Raw genomic sequence first — 18,906 nt, 5'->3', positions numbered from 1 at the left:
CCCTAACCGCCTCTGCCTGCCTGCTTGATTGCCCCTAACTGCCCCCCCTGCCAGTCTGATCACCCCTAACCACCTCTGCCTGCCTGGCTGCCCCCAACTGCCCCCTTCTGCTGGCATGGATGCCCCTTACTGCCCCCTCCTGCCAGTCTGGTTGCCCCCAACTGCCCCCCTCTGCCGGCCTGGTCACCCTTAGCTGCCCTCCCCCCCACAAGTCCCCCTGCTAGCATGGTCGCTCCCTACTGACCCCCCTGCAAGCCTTGTCACCCCACGCAGCCTGCTGTTCGGTCATCCATCCAGTTGTCTCGGTCATGACGGCCCCTGGCTTTTTATATATTAGGATATTTTAGCATCGATTTCCATATTTGAGAAATTACCACATATCCCAAGCAAAAATAAATTTAAAGCAAAGTAGCTTTGTTTTACATTATGAAAAATCTCTTTACTATCTAGCTAAAAGCAGGTAGATGGGTTCTCATATCTGTTTACATATTATATCTGTTCATAAGCTTCTATAAAATTCCATTTTAGATTCATGAGAGAATTAGAATTAAAAAAGGAATTAACATCTTAGTAGCATTATGAGATGCCCAGGCCACACATTCTGAAACACTGTTCTAGATGCTACCATCTTTTCACTGTCCTTAATTCCATGAAGTCCTCTTTCCCCTTACCAAGCTTAAGTACTACATTGTATAGAAAATAAATGTCCTTATCTATATTTATTTATCACACTAGTTTGGAAAAGCCACAACTGTGGTCTATTCCATCCCATTCTACAGCTGCATCTGTGCAGATGAAAGCTGGACTTCTCTCACTTTTGTTTTTTTTATTTTTGGCCTTGATCAGAAGGACTTGGGCCCCCCACGAGCGATGCCGAGGAGTGGGTCCTCTTCTCTCACTTTTTGATGTATGGGAGGACACTCCAACCAACTGAGCCACACTGGCCAGGCAAGGATTCTGTTTTTTACATTAATGTCCTATTAATTACATATACATAATCTTAGTATCTATCTATCTATCTATCTATCTATCTATCTATCTATCATCTATCACATATCTATCATCTCCTACAAAGTGCACTTTCTAAAGGTAACAAAATCAACCTACAGTGTGTTCTTTAACTATATTCAATATCATATCCATAATAATGGAAACAAAATTTGGATTATTTTCTCTTGGAAAATAAACAGAAACCACTTTTTCTTTTAAAAATTTTTTTAATTGATTTTTTTAGAGAAAGAGAGGAAGGGAGAGGAAGAGAGAGAGAAACATTGATGAGATGTTGATCATATGCCTCCTGCATACTGGGGATGGAGTCTGCAACACAAGCATATTCCTGAATGGAATGAAACTGGTGATCTCTCAGTGCATGGGACCAACCAACTGAGCCACACCAACCAGAGCCACTTTTGTTTACATAATAAAATTTAAAACCTCTTAAAACTCTCAACATGAACCATATCTTCTGGGATATAAATTGTCCTTAATAAAATAAAGTTAACTTACATTGAGACCAAACATGTTTTACTGTATAACATACTTAACTCATTCCTCCTATGAGATAGCCATCTACTCTCTCTTCTTGCTCCTTTCTGACTTTTTGAGTATTAGAGTTCCTCACAGACAATGGTGTGGTGAAGGCCTGGGGCAGGGCACAGGTGTGGGCTAGAAGGGGACAATGAAGAAAGAAAGGGGACATCTGTAAAATGTTCAACAATAAAGATGAAAAAAAAGAGTTCCTAGACTTCAAATTAATGTGATGATGTTGCTAGGCCTACATAACATTAACAAAACTGAGTTCTTCCTTGCTTTGGAACAAAATCTATGCAGGTGTAACTGCTCATACCCATACAGGGTCATCTACTCATTCTTCAGAAACTTAGTCACTGTGGCCTTGTTTACATTTATCTGCATAAGTTTTAAAAATAAATTGCAGAGCTTGAATATAACTTTATTGTTTGTAGAAATGATCGTATAAATTTATATGATTAAAAAATACAGTTTTCATTACACGTTTACAATTCTGAATAGAAATTTACCAAAAGTATCCTTATAAATTTTATAAAACATTAAGATCTCATAACAGTGAATTAAGAAAATTTAGACACAAATTATATGTTTCTTTTTAGCCAAAAGTAGATCAAATCAAATGGGAATAAGGCTAAATGGTTGATTAGATCACATGTGGAATTTCACATTCAGTGTTGGATGTTACTTTTAAAGTTGTATCTATAAGCTAGAATGCATTAGAAGACAGTGGTAAGGAAAATGAGATGACTCCAAAGAAAATAAATTTATGTATTCAATTATTTTGAAATAGCTTATTTAGATGTATGTAAGAGGTGGAAATAGAATAAAGTGTCAAAAACAAGAGGAAAATTAAAACATGTAATGATTACACAGTAATGGAGGTTTTAATGACTGTGTAGGGTGCTGTGGATACATGGTCTTTAAGTTCTAGAGTTTCCTGGCATCCACTTAGAAAATATGGTATCAATCTGACTCACATTGTCCCAATAGAAAAAAAAAAGCATGCATATTACTCAGCCTTCTCCTGGCACTAAGCCTAAGAGAAATGACTCACATGGCTCTTTATATTGGGAACACTGAGTAATGCAGAAAACAACGTCTTCAACAACATCTCCCCAATAAATAAAATAACAGATTCCATATGTCGCTTATGGTGCCCCACAGAATAAACCCAGGGCAAAATGCTGTGAAAAGCATCCCTCCAAGGAGCCAGCCATGGTATAGAAATGCAGAATTTTCTGCACCTTCAATTGATTAAGAGACAAAACCTAACGATCAAATATGACTTGAGACCAAGCCACTGGACTCGTGGAAAGCATATGATGGTGGGGATGGTGGGGCAGTTGAGGAACTGGACGAGGCTGTACAGGTGGTCTGGATTTAATTCCATCTATGCCACCTCCTGACAGTGTAACTCGAGCAAAATCATGTAACCTCTCTGTGCTTGTTGGCTTCTTTTTGGAATAGGGATGCTGATCGTGATATTTCTACCTCATACAACTGCTGTTGGGATTGAATGAGTAAATACAAGTAAAGTCCTGTGCAAAAGGTTTGGCATCTGACAAATGCAAAATAAATGTTAGCTATTGCTTTATCTTTAGATTTGAGAAGGGCTACCCACAAGAGGATAAGGTTTGTTCTGTTTGACACTAAGAAGTGGGATGAGAATAAATACACTCAGTCCTCATTATGCAAGGACTTGGTGATTGCAAAGTCACCTACTTGCTAACATTTCTGTGTAACCTCAAAATTTATATGAGAGGTGTGCCTTTGCATTCATTTGCAGATGTGTACAGAGCAGTGAAAGGCGGAATCACCGAATGTGTGTGTTGCCACTTGAGGTTGAACAGGGCAAGCTCAGCTCTTATACCATAAACAAGTGTCCCCCCTCCTCTACCATTCCTCTCTTTGGGTTATTTTGATGTTTGAAATTACCTCCAAGCATAGTTTGGAAGTGTAGGGGGTTCCTATTGCAAGAAGCTGGAATGTGTCTTTGGAAAGAAAAACTTTAGAAAGAGGGAAAAGGAAAAAAGGGAAGTGACAAGACTCTGGTGTCTGTGCTGCTTTAAGAGTTAGTGTGTTCTTAGTTGTTACGTTGAAACATACATTGAGTGACCATTTGTCCCCAATTATGTAAAGAGAAAGCAAACAAAATTCATGTTTCAGGCATAAATCTAATAGCTGTGAGAAAAATGACAACACAGAAAACAAGTGTCTTTTTTCATAGTAAAAAATATTTGGGAATTATAAAGTATTAAGAATTCTATTTGTTTTCTTTAAAAAGTTATAGTTTGGAGAAAATGACTGCTATTTGTTGTTGTTGTTTTTATCATGTTTCTGGTGTTAATGCTTACATTTTTTTCAAATATTTGCATTTATAACTGGGTCAGGGCAAGTTTTGTTGCACTGGTTTTAGCTATCACAGCATCCAAGCACCTGTATCCTGGCACATCTGTTCAAGCGTAGAACACTGGCTTGTGAAAAATGCAAATGTTTATCTTTACAAGGCAATGCCAAGTTATCCTTCAAAGTGGTTAAACAGTAATGATCCTACCAGCTACATCAGAGAGGTCCTCTGGCTCACGTGCACACCAGCCCTCAGCTTCATCAGATATTTTAAACGATGCCAATTTGATTAGTGGTGACTAATGGCAGCCTCAATTTGTTTATTTCTAATCATTATCAATTTTCCTATGTTTAAGGTCTTTAATGTTTCCTCTTCAGTGAAATGCATATTCACAATTTTTACTAGTCTTTATTGTTTAGAGCATTTTTAGGTTCACAGAAAAATTCAGAAGAAGGTACAAAGATTTTCCATATACGCCCTGCCTGCCCTCCACAGACTTCCCCACTATCAAAATCCTGCCTTTTTATGAATTTTGTACACTTGTCTAGTGATTAATATAAGTTCTCTCTAAACAGCCATCTATTTCCTAGTTTCTGGCTTGTCTTTTTACTGTTCTATTTTGTCTTTTGAGGAACAGAAGATTTAAATTTAAATGTAGCTTATCAATCCTTTAAAAAAATAAATATGTTTTATTGATTTCAGAGAGAGGGAGAGAGAGGGAGAGAGAGATAGAAACTTCAGTGTGGGGATGGAGCCAGCAACCCAGGCATGTGCCTTGACAGGGAATCAAACCGTGACCTCCTAGTTCATAGGTCGAAGCTCAAGCACTGAACCACATCAGCTGGGCTATCAATCATTTTTTTTCATCAGTTATCACTTTTCTATTTTGTTTGCAAAGCCTATTCTAGCCCAAGTCCATGAAAAGATCTTCCTATAAATTCTTACAATTTTTTTCCTACTTTTGCTTTTCACATATGAGTTTTTGATCCACCTGGAATGGATTATTGTATACAACAATGTAAGGCTCTATTCTACTACTTTCTGTTAGCGATGATAATATCCCACTGGAAATAGAAGGGCTTTAATAAACTTTAATGGAATTGAAAAGAATAAATGCCGTGTCCTAAAAGGGTTAACAGTGGCAATCAAGCAATCAAAATAAGTAAGATTTGGATACATAACAACAGTCATAGATATTAAAAATAAGGACCCTGAGTGCTAAACCATGTGAAATGCATGGAAGAAATGAGAATCTGTACGTGCAAAGGCTCAGATGGACTTCTGTGTGAGGGACACGCAGTGTGCTTTTGCAACCTTGTTTTCTGATTGCTGATGTTTTCATCCCTGGCCTTCAAAATTCTAAGGCTTTTGGCCTTTGCTAGAGAGTATCTTAAAAGTGGTAAATGCCTTGTACACAACAGCTGCTTAATAAATGTTTATTTAATTGAACTGAATTTCACACTATAAAATTACAAAACAAGGAATATGTGTTATGGATCCATAAATGATTGGAATGAAGGAAGGAAGTAAAGGAGGGAAGAAATGGAAAGAAGAGAATATGAGACTTTCATTTTCTAAGTCCTATGTCACAATATTACTTATTTTTTTTAAATTTTTCTTAAATTTTTGAGGAAGACTCCTTTTTGTGGAGGAATCACATGACGAGAATTGGAATACATCTATAGAATGAGGGGTGAGTCTGCAGCAGGGGCAGGGGGCTCTAGACACAGAGGTAAGGGCACATCTCAGACATTGTAGGGTACACTTAAAAAAAGGGGGAATGTCAAGGGCGGGGGAAAGAAGGAGACATATATAATACTCTTTGTAATACTTTAAGCAATAAAAAACAACAACAACCACAACAACAACACCCCACAAGAAAGCTGTCTTACGTATTTCCTGATTATTTTGTTGCTCCGTCCTTCCCATGCTCCCATGGGTGTGAGACACCATTCCCTGATGCTTGTCTACCATTACCCATAATGAATTTTTAATGGCTTTTTTTCCTACGTTCAGGAAATGGAAATGGCCTGACAGTGATTGTTCCATGACAACTAATGATTTCCTTTCCTCTTGGTACTGAAACAAGTTATGTGGAAAGGAAACTCACCGAAGCAATCATGTCATAAAATGATACTCATTTGAACTGCGTACCCTCACTAAGACGTAAGTACCATTTAAGTGCATTAAGGCTAATGATGTGAAAGACCTAAAAATAATCGTAATCTTTAGCAGTATGACCCAATCCTGGCATCACAAATACCTTACATAATTAGATGTGGCTCTGCCCAAGCTCGCTTAAATATTTTTAGTCATTTGTTTTCACTGATGTGTAAATAAAAAGATTTTCTTTCTGGTTACTCCATGTATGAATGCGAGCTTAAAAACTTACTTAGAAACTTAGAGCCCAAGGAGAGTCAATATCATACTTTTCTAATTGGAGTAGATGAGTGATATTAAAAAAAAACAAAACACCACACACACCAAACACCTGTTGAGATTGAGGAAGCCTATTGTTCCTGTTGGTTAAATGAAACAAAGCTTTATTCTGTTAAGGTTTTCTGCAAGTCATACACACAGTACTGCTTTGTATATAGAAGTGAAAAAACATCCCATGAAGACCCACTCCTTAAAGATATCTGAGGGTATTGCAGAATGAGTGAAAACTTTAGTTAAATGCCCATGAATACTGGTCATGGTTTAAAATTAGAAACCTTTTGGGAAATTCTGTATGTTTATCTCAAAATATAGATGAGATTGAAATGAAAGGCAATACATCACAATGCAATCGTACACGGAGTAATTAGGTATTTGTTAGCTGTGGTATGCACTTAAACTGACAGCTGAATTTTGGGATAAAAATCAAACAGAATGGAGAAAATTAACATGCTGACCTTCAGGTAAAGGGGAGATGACTGAAATATGATCAGTTATTCTTTATTTCCACTAAGATTAGGACAAGGAAGAATGTTAAGTCCCAGCAAAAAGGGATGTGGGTAAAATAGAATGGGAGGCATCTGAGTAAACTAAATTTAACTGTTTCCTCCACTGGGATTATAAAGCCAGCACATATTTACATCAGTAGAAAGTTGGACTGTTTGTGCAACTCAAATGAAATGAATGCAAAGATGTGTAGTCAGGAGCTCTTGTCAAAGTAGAATAGATATGACACTAGGCCCATCATGAAACATGAACAAAGATTGTAATAAAATGAGAGTAGCTTAGAATAAGGTTGGGGCTTACTTGTTTGGGATATTATTTAAATACATTGATTCTGGAATGTTATAATTCTGCATACAAGTCTATTTGTGAGGTTCATTGTGGGGTGATCATTGTGAAGTCCAAGAAGCAGAAACAAGTTGCAACCGGAGAAAGCAAAGAGTAATAATGAGTGTGTTAGGTATAATACTAATAAAATCACTTTAAAATCTTGTCAAAGTATCATTGACAGGAAAGTAAAATCACATAGGGAAGCAGATAATCTGTTTTTAAGTATGAACCTTAATTGTAAAAAATAGTCTTATGTAAAATGAAATGGGGAAAGTATGTAATATACATTATATATGTGTGTATTTGTGTGTGTGCTTATTATACATGTGTTTATATACTATATGTATATACATATATACACACACAAGCACATATACATATTATCTATGTTTTGCCACTGCTGAGCACAGTTCTAGACACATAGGGTAAATGCCACAAATGCATTCTCACAGACATATCTCTATATACAAAAGCTTAAGCGACCGTTACCGGAACGACCAGAATGACTGAAACGACAAGTCGACCAGTTGCTATGATGTGCACTGACCACCAGGGGGCAGACACTCAACTCAGGAGCTGCCCCCTGGTGTTCAGTGCACTACCACAGCCAACCTCCCACAGTTGGCCAATCTCCCTCGACCCCTCCCCCTGGCCGGCCGCCCTCTCCCTCCCCCGGGTAGGCCTTGATCGCCGGCCAGGCTGAGGGACCTCACCTGTGCACGAATTCATGCACCGGGCCTCTAGTATGACATATTTAGGATTAATTGATACTCTCCCCTACACCTAACAAACATGCATTCCTCCAAGAGGAAAAACATTGTCTAAACTGTGCTCATGGCTAAGCCACTCTTTGCTTTTAATATAGGAAAAGAAAAAAGAAGAAGCTGTGGAAGGAAAAAAAGAAAGTTGGGTAGGAGGTACCTGTGAAGAAAGAACGTTGGGCAGAAGGAGGGAATGGAGAATGAGAATAAGAGGCATGTCATCTGCTTTAAGGGACAAATTTGTCAACAAGCAAGAGTACTCTAGAGAGGTTTTTTCAGAAGTTTTGATGTGATATGTGATAATGCTGCCTCCACCCCCATATTCCCAAGACTCATTCAGAGAAATTTATGTTATCCCTAATGCTTCCAATGTTGAGCTATGATTTTTTCCCCTCAGATAGAACCAGGGGCTGATTTTTCTATGCCCTCTTCTGCTTTCTCTTCCCCTCATAGTGTGTCTTTCATCCTCAGTTGCCTCCTTGAGACAATGCATGATTTCAGTGTCCTTAAGGTATAGGGAACCAACCAAATTTTATATATTTCTGTTTCTCCTGAAGATACAATATGGATCTCACACTGATTAAAATGTCTAAGTATAAAGAGAAAGATATATGTCACTATAAACAAATAGAGTGAACTATTCCAAACAGAATTTAATGTTTAACAAAGAATTTAATTGTTCATTAAATTCTACACCAAATATTTTATGTAATTCTGGAAAATAAAAGCCTAAATATTTGTGGTTTCATGCTTATTTGATGCCATTAACACTGCAAATAAAATGGTTCCAATTTCATCTAGATTTTACAAGGTTTTGGAAACATTTATCTCAAACTCTATAAAATAGTAAGCTTGAATATAAATTTATGTAAGAAGTATGATTTGGTCATGGATACAATGGCAAAATAAAGAAATTAATGTTTTTAATACTCATAAATTTTAAAAAATTATATATTATTTATATAAAATTTTCCAACTACAGAATGATACTGATTTCATAAAAAACAAGTGTTTATAGATTAAAAAAATTGGAGCTAGCGAAGTGACTCATAGTCTAGTAAATTAATAATTTTAATTAGCTTTTTGATTGATTAGAATTGGTTTAATCACTGCTAACAGAAAGTTTTACTTATATTCCACTGTATAAATTCTACAATTAATTTATCTGTTACATATCAGTAGCTTAACAATATGCTAATTGGTAATATTACTTGATTTAGAAAAACAATAACTTGTTGGGATTATTTTAGACTGTAGAATTGAGAACTTAAAGTGAATTTTGCTTGGAAGGTAAACTTAATTGAGTTTACAAGGCAGTGGTAATTCTGCTAGGGCTTCATAGCTTCATAGATGAGTAGGATTTTCATAAGCTAATTGCTGGTCACTGGGTAGCTAAGCAGAGCCCATTAATGTGACTGTTCTAAATGATCACTATTTTTAAGAGTCTAAATGACAAAGCGGTGCTGACAGCTGAAATAGATAAAATCAACAAAGATATAAGAGAGACTAAAACTCAGTTGTTATCACTATTCATTGAGAAGCTATTTTCTTGAATTTCACATTCATTCGGTAAATTATATTAGCATTTGCTATGCCCACAAATTATGTTTGATGGTGAGATTAAAACCATATGTTCTCGAACGACACAAGTAAGGAAGGTGGTTGCTAAAGCAAAACAATGCATACCTATAGAAAATTGCAATGTTTGCTGCTCCCGGTCTTCTCTCACCCTTATAGGAGTATACAGTTCAACTTCCGATTTGTGAAAAGGTTACAACCATAACTTGAAGTTGACCTGTTTCTTAGCATTGACCCATTTTCTGGTAAACTTCATGCATCAGAATGCTTACAGCTGCAAAGAAGACTACCCAACTAACAGCGGCAGAGATATATATCCTCTTCATATAACAAAGCATTTGAAGGCAAGACATTTTTAGCTTGCCCCTTGTGGTTGAAGATGGATGCCGTAGTCAAAAGCATTGTACAGAGTGAAGACTATTCTCCTTCTCTGTGTTTTTTGTTTGTTTGTTTTCTATTGGGAAGGGAAAAAAACACCAACCAAAACCCAGGATCCTCTCAGGTTCTGTTTGTCTGCCCATGCCCTAGCTACACATTGCTGCCGGGAAAGCAAGTCACTGATATTTTCAACTATTACAGAGGGAGACAGGCTTTGCTAGGAAAAAAGAAGTAGGCATGACCCATACTTCCACTAGTTATGTACAACAGTGCCTGTTTCTGGAGAGCCTCACCAAGACTGTGAATTGTCAAAATTTAGCTTTTCCATACCTGATAAATGAAAAAAGGTACCATGTGTGATTTTAATTTGATGTTCTCTTATAGTAAAAGATTGAATAAACATATTACTTCTCTGCTCCTGGAAAAATGGAACCACTCTCCAATTAGCTTTCATTTATTGTATGTGAGTGCTACTGTATTATATCTTTTCTAATTAAAACAATTTTATTTGAGCCCTGGCCAGTGTGGTTCAATTGGTTGGGCATCATCCCATGCACTGAAAGGTTTCTGCTTCAATTCCCTGTCAGGGCACATGCCTGGGTGGCAGACTCCATCCCTGGTAGGGGGTGTGCAGGAGGCAGATGATCGATGTTTTGTTCTCACATTGATCTTTCTTTCTGTAACTCTCCCTCTCCCTTCCTCTCTCTCTAAAAATTAATAAAATTTTAACTTAGTAGGTGATACTTTAATGTGGTTGTAAATTCAAATGAATAAAAAAGTATGCAGTAGTTTTTTTTCATGTAAGAGATCTTTCTATGTAACATTTGCATATTGTCTTACAAAGTTTTATACATAACGCATATATAAAATATTTTAAAATTATTCGATTTAGCATAATCTATTTAATTGGTACTTTGTTGATGGATATTGAATTGTTTCCAATCATTCATTGATATAGACATTGATATATTATAAAAATATAAACATTACTTCACACACACATGCAAATAAATCTGTAGGATAAAATACCGAGTAAAAATATGCATTTGTAATTTGACAGGTATTGCCTACTTGTCCACAGGGTTCATTAAAACCTACACTTCCACCGATAATATATGAGCGGATATTTCTCTACAAAACTGTTTTGGTTGACATTACTCTTTCAATTTACTTAGTTGCCACCCCCCCCCTTTATTTTTTGAATGGGTCAATTTATTAACATTCTTTGTCAAGCTTTAGCTTTTCCTAAAGGTAAATATTGAAGAAGCAATTGCCCACAGGTAATATAATAAATGCAACACTGTCAATAAACAAGTTATTATTGTGCTTAACTTTCATTGAATGCATTTTTATGCACCAGGTCCTATAAGTACTTATATTTCTTAATTCTTACAGAAATAGGGAATTGTTATTAGTCTTCCTATTTTGTAGCTGAAGAAATAAGAGACAGGAGATATTTCATGTTTCAAAAATGCACTGCAAGCAACTGGGAGTACTGGGACTTGAACTCCTGTCGCCTGTTTCCAGATCCCATGCTCTCAACCACCACAAACTCTTGTACTAATTCAACAATAACTTCCTTTATTCCTGATGACTTTTCAGCAAGCATTTTTCATCCTAAGACAGGCTCAGCTGTGCTTCCTTCCTTTGGGTTTCAGGATATACCCTTGTGAGCTTACAGTTAATCCTCCTGAAATCTGCTTGAGCGGTTTTAGTTCCTTTCTATCAACCATGCTCTGATGAAGATGGCAAGAAAGACTGTACAAAAGTCTGCTTGTCTCATTTGTCCTGCCCTCTTTAAACCTTAGTGCAATGAACAGGTCCTTATACTGTGTTGAGAGGCTTCCTTTGGGGAGAATATCTTTTATTCTGAACTGGGGGTAATGGGCACTTCGTCCATTTCCAGAAACCAGCATTGAGTCAACTCAGAGTGACAACCTCTGGGAGACAATATAAATAAACTGGATTTCTTTATTCAAAACTTCATGTTGTTTCATTGCTGAGAATTGTGAGACCCATAGAGTCTTTAACCGACACCCAAACACTGCCATTATTGTTTAGAATAGAGGCTTTGTGCGTGGGTCTAAATTGGATATGTCACTCCTTCCCAGTGAGAGATCAGAATCTGGGTAAAGTTTCAAGCCTTAGAGATCAGTTAGGTTTCGGCCCTGGTACCAAGTTTGTTTGATGTGCTTGAAGAAAGAACTATAATTGTTCGCCTCCGCTTTTCTGAAAAAGAAGACAAAGTTGATGGATGTGAGTTGACTCTGGGTTTCTAAAAGACAGACCTGGGGGAACCCAATACATTCAAGATTGTGACTATGGACTCATTATGTGTAGAACAACTAGTCCTGGGCAGAGTATCCTATTTAGATAAATGTGGCAGGAGAGGCAGGAGCCTGGTTTTATAGGGTTTGACAATGTCAGAATGCAAATATGTTTTCTCAGTTTCATTGGTGGGGAGATGAATGTACGGCTCTAGTAAAAAGACATTCCATATGAGACCTGTAAAAACTGAAGGACTGAACTTTGAAGTAAGGCATAAAATGCCAAGCAGAGAAGTTCTAAGAAAGAATGAATGCAGTGGCTATAAAAACATGCCTCTGACAGAAGGCCCTCTGCATCCCAATCCAGAATAAACTTGTGAATATGATTACCGATGAGAGAAAAAGCAGAGTCAAAGTGAACAATCCTGGAAACATGCACCAATAGCCCAGAAAAGAAAACAAACTACTGACTGGGAAGCACAGTGAAATGTATAATAGCTGGACACATTAATATTTGAGCTTCAATTCACAGAGCTTGCCTGGGACATGGTTCCTGCCATTTCAAATTTCTTCATATTTTCTGTCTCTCATCTCAGTTTGGAGAACCTTAAGTGACTTGAGTCAAAAAATACAATTGACTCTTGGTTTCTTTCCAAGATTCAGTAGCTCTACTAGGTGCCTCTTGAGAACAGTCCCCAGTAATTACCATTCCAGGGAATGTGTGCTAGTAGCACAATGCAATAGCCAGAACTCTGTAACTCTCTGTGCACTGAATTAATTTCATTAGCAGCACCAGTTACTTAGAATATCCCTAAACACTAGCTTGATAAGCCACTATCTGGTCATTATTTAAAAATAAATCTCACATAAGATTTAATTTCTCTCTCAGATGTGACAGAAAGCACTCTCAGTCCCCCCAGGCGTATCCCTCTCTTTCTTAACGGTTTGACTTGGCAATGTCTATGGTCTTTTTTCAGCCGCCTATGCGCTCTTACAAAGTGCAATGAACTTTGTAAAATATCTTGCGCACATTTTATTACCTACTAATTTTCCCTTTTTAGGGTGAATGAATAAGCTAATCTCAGAATCTGTGAATTATTGTGAAGTTCCAGAAAGCAGAGACTGGATCTAACTCAGTAACATTTTATGGTGCATTGCCTGTTGCACAGTCAGAAATTAACTAATTTTTCGTGACATTGAGGGTTTGTATTATAGTAAAATTTCTTTTTCTTTAAATTCTAATATATTGTTTGTTTGGTTTTTTTTTTGCTTCAGATATATTTAAATTTAAACTAATTACAGACATGTTATGGCCACTCAATGTACAGTCTGATCAAAACCTAGAATTTATTTTCTGTGTATTTTTCCTTAATTTCTAAATGCATGTAAAATTGAAAGGAAATGTAACCCACATGGTTTCAGTCATTTGTATTGAAATTGTGAAAATGTTTAAGCTCTTTGAAGTTCAAGATTTTAATAGCCCATTCAAACCTTTTTATCTCTAAACTACCATTGTATTTTGCCAAGAATTAACAAAGACAAACACCTAAAGGTTAGGGTTCAGCTAGAAATTCCAAACTCTCATATTTTCTCCCATGTGTTCTAAACTTTAAAATTCCCAACAAAACCTTTTTTCTCTAGTACCAACTGGACAATGAGCAATTGGAATGTAGTAAGTGTCCTCTTTCCTTCACTCCATTCATATGTAAAGGTGTGATTTGTTTATATATCAACACTATTTAATAGGTGTGAGAGGGAGAAATATTGATGTGAGAAACATCAATTGATTGGCTTCCATATGCTCCCCGACTGGGGATCATAGTTGCAACCCAGGCATGTGCCCTGACAGGGAATTAAACTTTCGATGCACAGAACAATGCTCAGCCAACTGAGCTGTTCCAGCTGGGTGAAAAGTGATGTTCTTTTGTTTTTGTTTTTAAGTAAGACTTATTTTCTAACTTGTAAAATAATTATACTTTTACATATAAAATATATAACTTACTACATAATTCCACATTTGTTTCTATTATCTGAGAAATGGTAAACCATACTGCAATGTACAGTGATCTTTACTATTGAGGAAAAACAGTTGAAAATCATTGAGCTGAGCCATCTTCCTTCCTGTATTGAGTGTAAAATGGAACATCCTTACTTTTATTTATTATTTTATTTTTCTTTGCAATATTTTCAGTCTTTTTAAAAAAATATATTTTATTGATTTTTTACAGAGAGGAAGGGAGACGGAGAGGGATAGAGAGTTAGAAACATCGATGAGAGAGAAACATTGATTCAGCTGCCTCTTGCACGCCCCCTACTGGGGATGTGCCCACAACCCAGGTACATGCCCTTGACCGGAATCGAACCTGGGACCCCTCAGTCTGCAGGCCAACGCTCTATCCTCTCAGCCAGGGCTATTTTCAGTCTTGTATAAATTACTTTGCAAGGTTTTTTTGTTTGTTGGTTTGTTTGTTTTGTGTGTCTTTTTTCACCAAGATTACATACTAGGACCTGGCTCTCTCACAGAAAGCAGATTTGCACATGTTTAGGAAGTTCAGTCTATTATGTGCTTAACCACGTGACTGAAATGATTCTCTTATGTGCATTAGCAGAATGGCCATATTTTCTTATTTTTCATCTCTATGTTTCTACTGCACTTGGGTGAAAAGCAAGTAAGGCAAGCGTGCTGTTCTCTGTGAACCTATAATTGGAACCCCCCTGTTAAGGAAAGAAAGCATGACCTCACCATGGACACTAATATACATTGGAACTTTCTCAACTACTAACTGCCTAGCAACTTCAGGATTGCAAAGGAAAGAGTCCCTAAGGCATTTTGAACTGAGAGTCCCAAAGTGGACTGATTCTCTGTTCTAAAAGAAAAACTGTGATCCATCTCAAGATACATGAGGATACTGAAGTGGAATTTTTTCTCATCTCAGTTTATCTGAGCCATTAAAATCAGAGATTATACATCCCAAAGTGAAAAAACTATACCGAATTGTCAAATGTACGTGGCTGAAAACCTGTCAGAAAACTCTTAAGCCTTTACCTATGTCTAGGATATTAAAAACTCAGGAGTTAAAGATTAAAGAAGAATAAAACAGAATTTTTAAAGATAGCTGTTGCTGTGCTATAAGCCCCAATACGTTTTTCACTAAGAGATTAGTGAACATGGTTTTGTTTCTTGTAATCCTCACCCAAAGATATGTGATATGTTTCTAGATTTGAGAGAGAGAAACATCGATGTGAGAGAGAGACATCCATCGGTTGCCTCCCATAAGCACCCTGAGCAGGGGTCAAATCCACCATCTGGGTATGCGCCCTGAATGCCTGGCTGGGAATCGCACCCACAACATTTCGGTGTGCGAGAGAACGCTCAAGCAACTGAGCCACCCGGCCAGGGTGTGAACGTGGTTTCAATGAAACCACAGAGAGTTTGATGTGTATTCTCTGAAGTTAGGAATCTGATAGTAGACTAATCTCTGCTGTCTGTGTGAGATGCAGGCTCCTTCAATGCTATCGAATCAGCTGGAGCGTGTGATAAAGGTCACTGGTTATTTTGCCAAAGTGGGTTTAGTGTAGCACGAGGACAAAGTCCTGATAACATGATGCTGATGTAAAATGGATTATGTTGATGCCAGATGTGAGAAAGTATAGACAGTACAGACATTAGTTTTGGTGAGATACTCTATAAAGGGTCCAGAGAAATGTGGCAGGGAAGATGGGCTGGTGGGAAATGTGTTTTTTTTAAAAATATGTGATTTCTTATGGTATATTTATATTTTTATAAGAATAATTCAGTAGGGAAAAAATGATTCAGGAGAGAGAGTATATGCGATTGCAAGAACAATGTCTTTGGTATGCTAAAGGAAATGGTATACAGTGCCCAAGAAGACTAGATTGCTTTTCCTTAAGATAATGCTATTTCATTAAATTTGGGGTACTATTAATAAAATGTATATACCTTTAAAAAAGAGTGAATGGCTTTTTATAACTGCAGGAAGAATCCATCCTTTATAGGAGGAGAGAGAGTAGAGCTCCTGGGATCAAGTCCAAAATCCTGAAGTCAATTAGAGAACCTGAAATTATTTTGCCCTTATCTTTAGCCTTACTTACTGTGTTTCATTCATTGCCCCCTTTGCACAAACGCTAACATCTTTCGGTTTCTTTTACAGTCACTCATTGTTCTCTTACCTTCAGTCTATACACATGTTATTCCCACTACTTCGACCACTCTCCTTCAATAATAAAAAAAAATACATCTCCCCAGCTTTTATTACCATGTTCAGCTAAACAAAATTTGTGTTTTAGGGCTAGGCTTACATATCCCTTCTAAGGAATACCTTTCTTATTCCTAAGTAGATAAACAAGCTCTAGTTTTGCTAATACAAAGTATTGTTCTATAACATTTATTTCACTAACATTTATTTGTTTGCATTTCCTGCTTCATTGTGAACTCCATGTAGATGATAATTAGGTCTTTCTTTTCATAATGCTGCATCATATCATAGTTGACATATATTACATATTTAGTTAATTTGCTGACAGACCAACTATCTTACATGGTTCATTATAAGGGAAATTCAACCCTTAATTTATCTTTAATCAAGTATCTAAACCCAAAAAGCTCTATGAAGTATGCATTTAATATCAGGGGAGCTATTACACTACGTTGATTAGCACAAAATTTAAGGTGGATAAACAACTACTTACCAGAGAACAAAGCAAGGCAGGAACGAAACAAGGGATAAATGAATGATGGAAGAGGTATTGATAAAGACCTAAAGCATTGGCTAAGCTTTGGCACAAAACTGGCTTAATGGAAGGAATAAAGTCACTCCGTTTCTCAAGGGAAGAATACAAATTTCCCCACACTCTGTTTTCAATTCAGTCAAAATAACACTGGCCTTTTCTTTTTTGTTAACTTGATCATGCTTCAGACTTATGCTCAATTTAGAGGACTTGATTACTCTTAAATATAGTTTGGCAATAGCATTTTCCATCTTGCTCCCATTAACTGAGTATCTGCTTTATATTATTTTCTTCCAAATTTGTTTTTAGAAAACGAATGCCAACCAATTTTCTAATGTAAATATTAAGTTTTTATTTTCCTTCTGTATTTCTGACATAGCTACCTTTTGCAAATTGTCCTTGAGAAATTATTAAATATTCAATCCATATTTTGTACATATGGTAAATGTTTGAGAACTTGTTACGTAAAAGGCATTTTTCTTGGTATAGAGAAGTGTAGAGGGCATTTAATCCCTTCATAGTAACACAAATAGGTATACAACTAATTATAAAATACAACGGAAGGTGATCAGAGCTACTGGAAGATTGAAAGTGGTGTGTCTTTGGAGCACAGATGAAGGAAGAATAATTGCCTCCAGAGTAATGAATGGAGTCATAGAGGAATTTGAATGAGGCCTGTGCTAGGAGTACTAGCTGAGAGCATTCAAGCATAAAGAAAAGCATGCTTTCTAGCGCAGAGATATCAAAGGGTGTTTGGGTAAGTGACTTCCCTGGTGTGATAGGAACACTGTCACCAATGAGAAAGATTAGGGACATGAGCCAGGAAGAGAACCTAGAGCCAAAGTGCACAGGGCATTGGGTGGCGCTCTAAAACTTAAAACTTTACTCTGTGTGTGATGCAATGTAATTCAAATTTAGATTTTCAAACAGAACTCATTTGAAGAATTGGTTCAAAAAAACCACAAAGAATGAGCCCAGTGAGATGGTCATAGTCTAGGAAAGAGAGAAAGAGGCCCGGACTTGGGAGAAAAGAAACTCCCATTCATTTACTGAGCTCCTACTAGGCACCTGAGAGGATGATGCTTTTTAGAATGTCCGAGTCAACTTGCAACAATCCCTGAAGTAGGGGTTTCTACATCCGTTGAGGACACCTTTATTGTCCAGAATAGGCCCCAGCCCCTCCTGCCCCGCCCACTCTTGGCAATAAAGTGGTTTCTTTCCTGAAAAAAAAAAAAAAAGAAAAAAGATAGCAATACTGATCTGCTCATTATTTAAGGACTCTTCATTCTCCCAGCAACCCAAATGGAGGCCCAGAGAGGGTAAATAAATAACATGGTTTCTCCGTGGCTGAACCAGGACGGGCATAAAGCTATATAGTGTTTTATGGGTCAACAGTGAACACACTGGGGTCCTTTATGATAACAGTAGGAGGAGTGGAGAGAGAAATTGAGAACTAGGTACAGAGTTCCTTTAAAACGATTTTTGTTATAAATTTGCAAGGTAAAAGTATATAATAATTTCTGGGTATTATCTTTCCACTATCAAGCACAGTGTAATGGTTAGGAATATGAACTGAAGAGAAATAATTCTTGGATTGATTCTGTCTTGTCAGTTACTAGCTGTGTGACCTTCAGGTAGTTACTTAATGGCTCTGTGCCTGTTTTCTTGTCTCTGATGTAGGGATTATTGCTGATCCCAGTGTACTGAGAATTAAATGAGTTAATGTTGATAAAGCACTTAGAACAGTGCCTTGATTGCACCATAATTAGCACTATATAAGTGTTTGTTAAATAAAATGAAAATAAAATATTAACCAAAATCTCAACTATAGCAATCACTTTGAGTAAATGAAATCTTAATTTAGAGCAAAAACTAAAAATTCTCTATTTATATAGAGGCTTCACCGATGTTTAACGTTGGAGGGGAGATTTATATCTTAGGAAAGAGAGGCATCCAAACGAATAATTTCTGTTTTTGATTTTGAATTGACTTTGCTTTCCCCAGAGGACATAGGGCTGATCTTCCC

The 18,906-nt window shown here is 36.9% G+C and overlaps 1 long non-coding RNA gene across 1 annotated transcript in view; it reads left to right on the top strand.

Annotated features, from left to right (window-relative positions):
- Positions 1 to 8,630, top strand: part of LOC111826011 — a 48,524-nt gene extending 39,894 nt beyond the window's left edge. The window contains exons 2-3 of the long non-coding RNA XR_002829259.1: positions 5,894 to 6,043; positions 8,013 to 8,630. This is a non-coding gene — a long non-coding RNA (uncharacterized LOC111826011). The remainder of the gene's footprint in view (positions 1 to 5,893; positions 6,044 to 8,012) is intronic.
- The last annotated feature ends 10,276 nt before the right edge of the window (positions 8,631 to 18,906 follow it).

This window comes from Myotis lucifugus, unplaced genomic scaffold, assembly GCF_000147115.1.
Source record: "Myotis lucifugus unplaced genomic scaffold, Myoluc2.0 scaffold_51, whole genome shotgun sequence".
Taxonomy (NCBI): domain Eukaryota; kingdom Metazoa; phylum Chordata; class Mammalia; order Chiroptera; family Vespertilionidae; genus Myotis; species Myotis lucifugus.
Note: the sequence above shows the minus strand (reverse complement) of the source record. Positions and strands in the feature narration are given on the sequence as shown.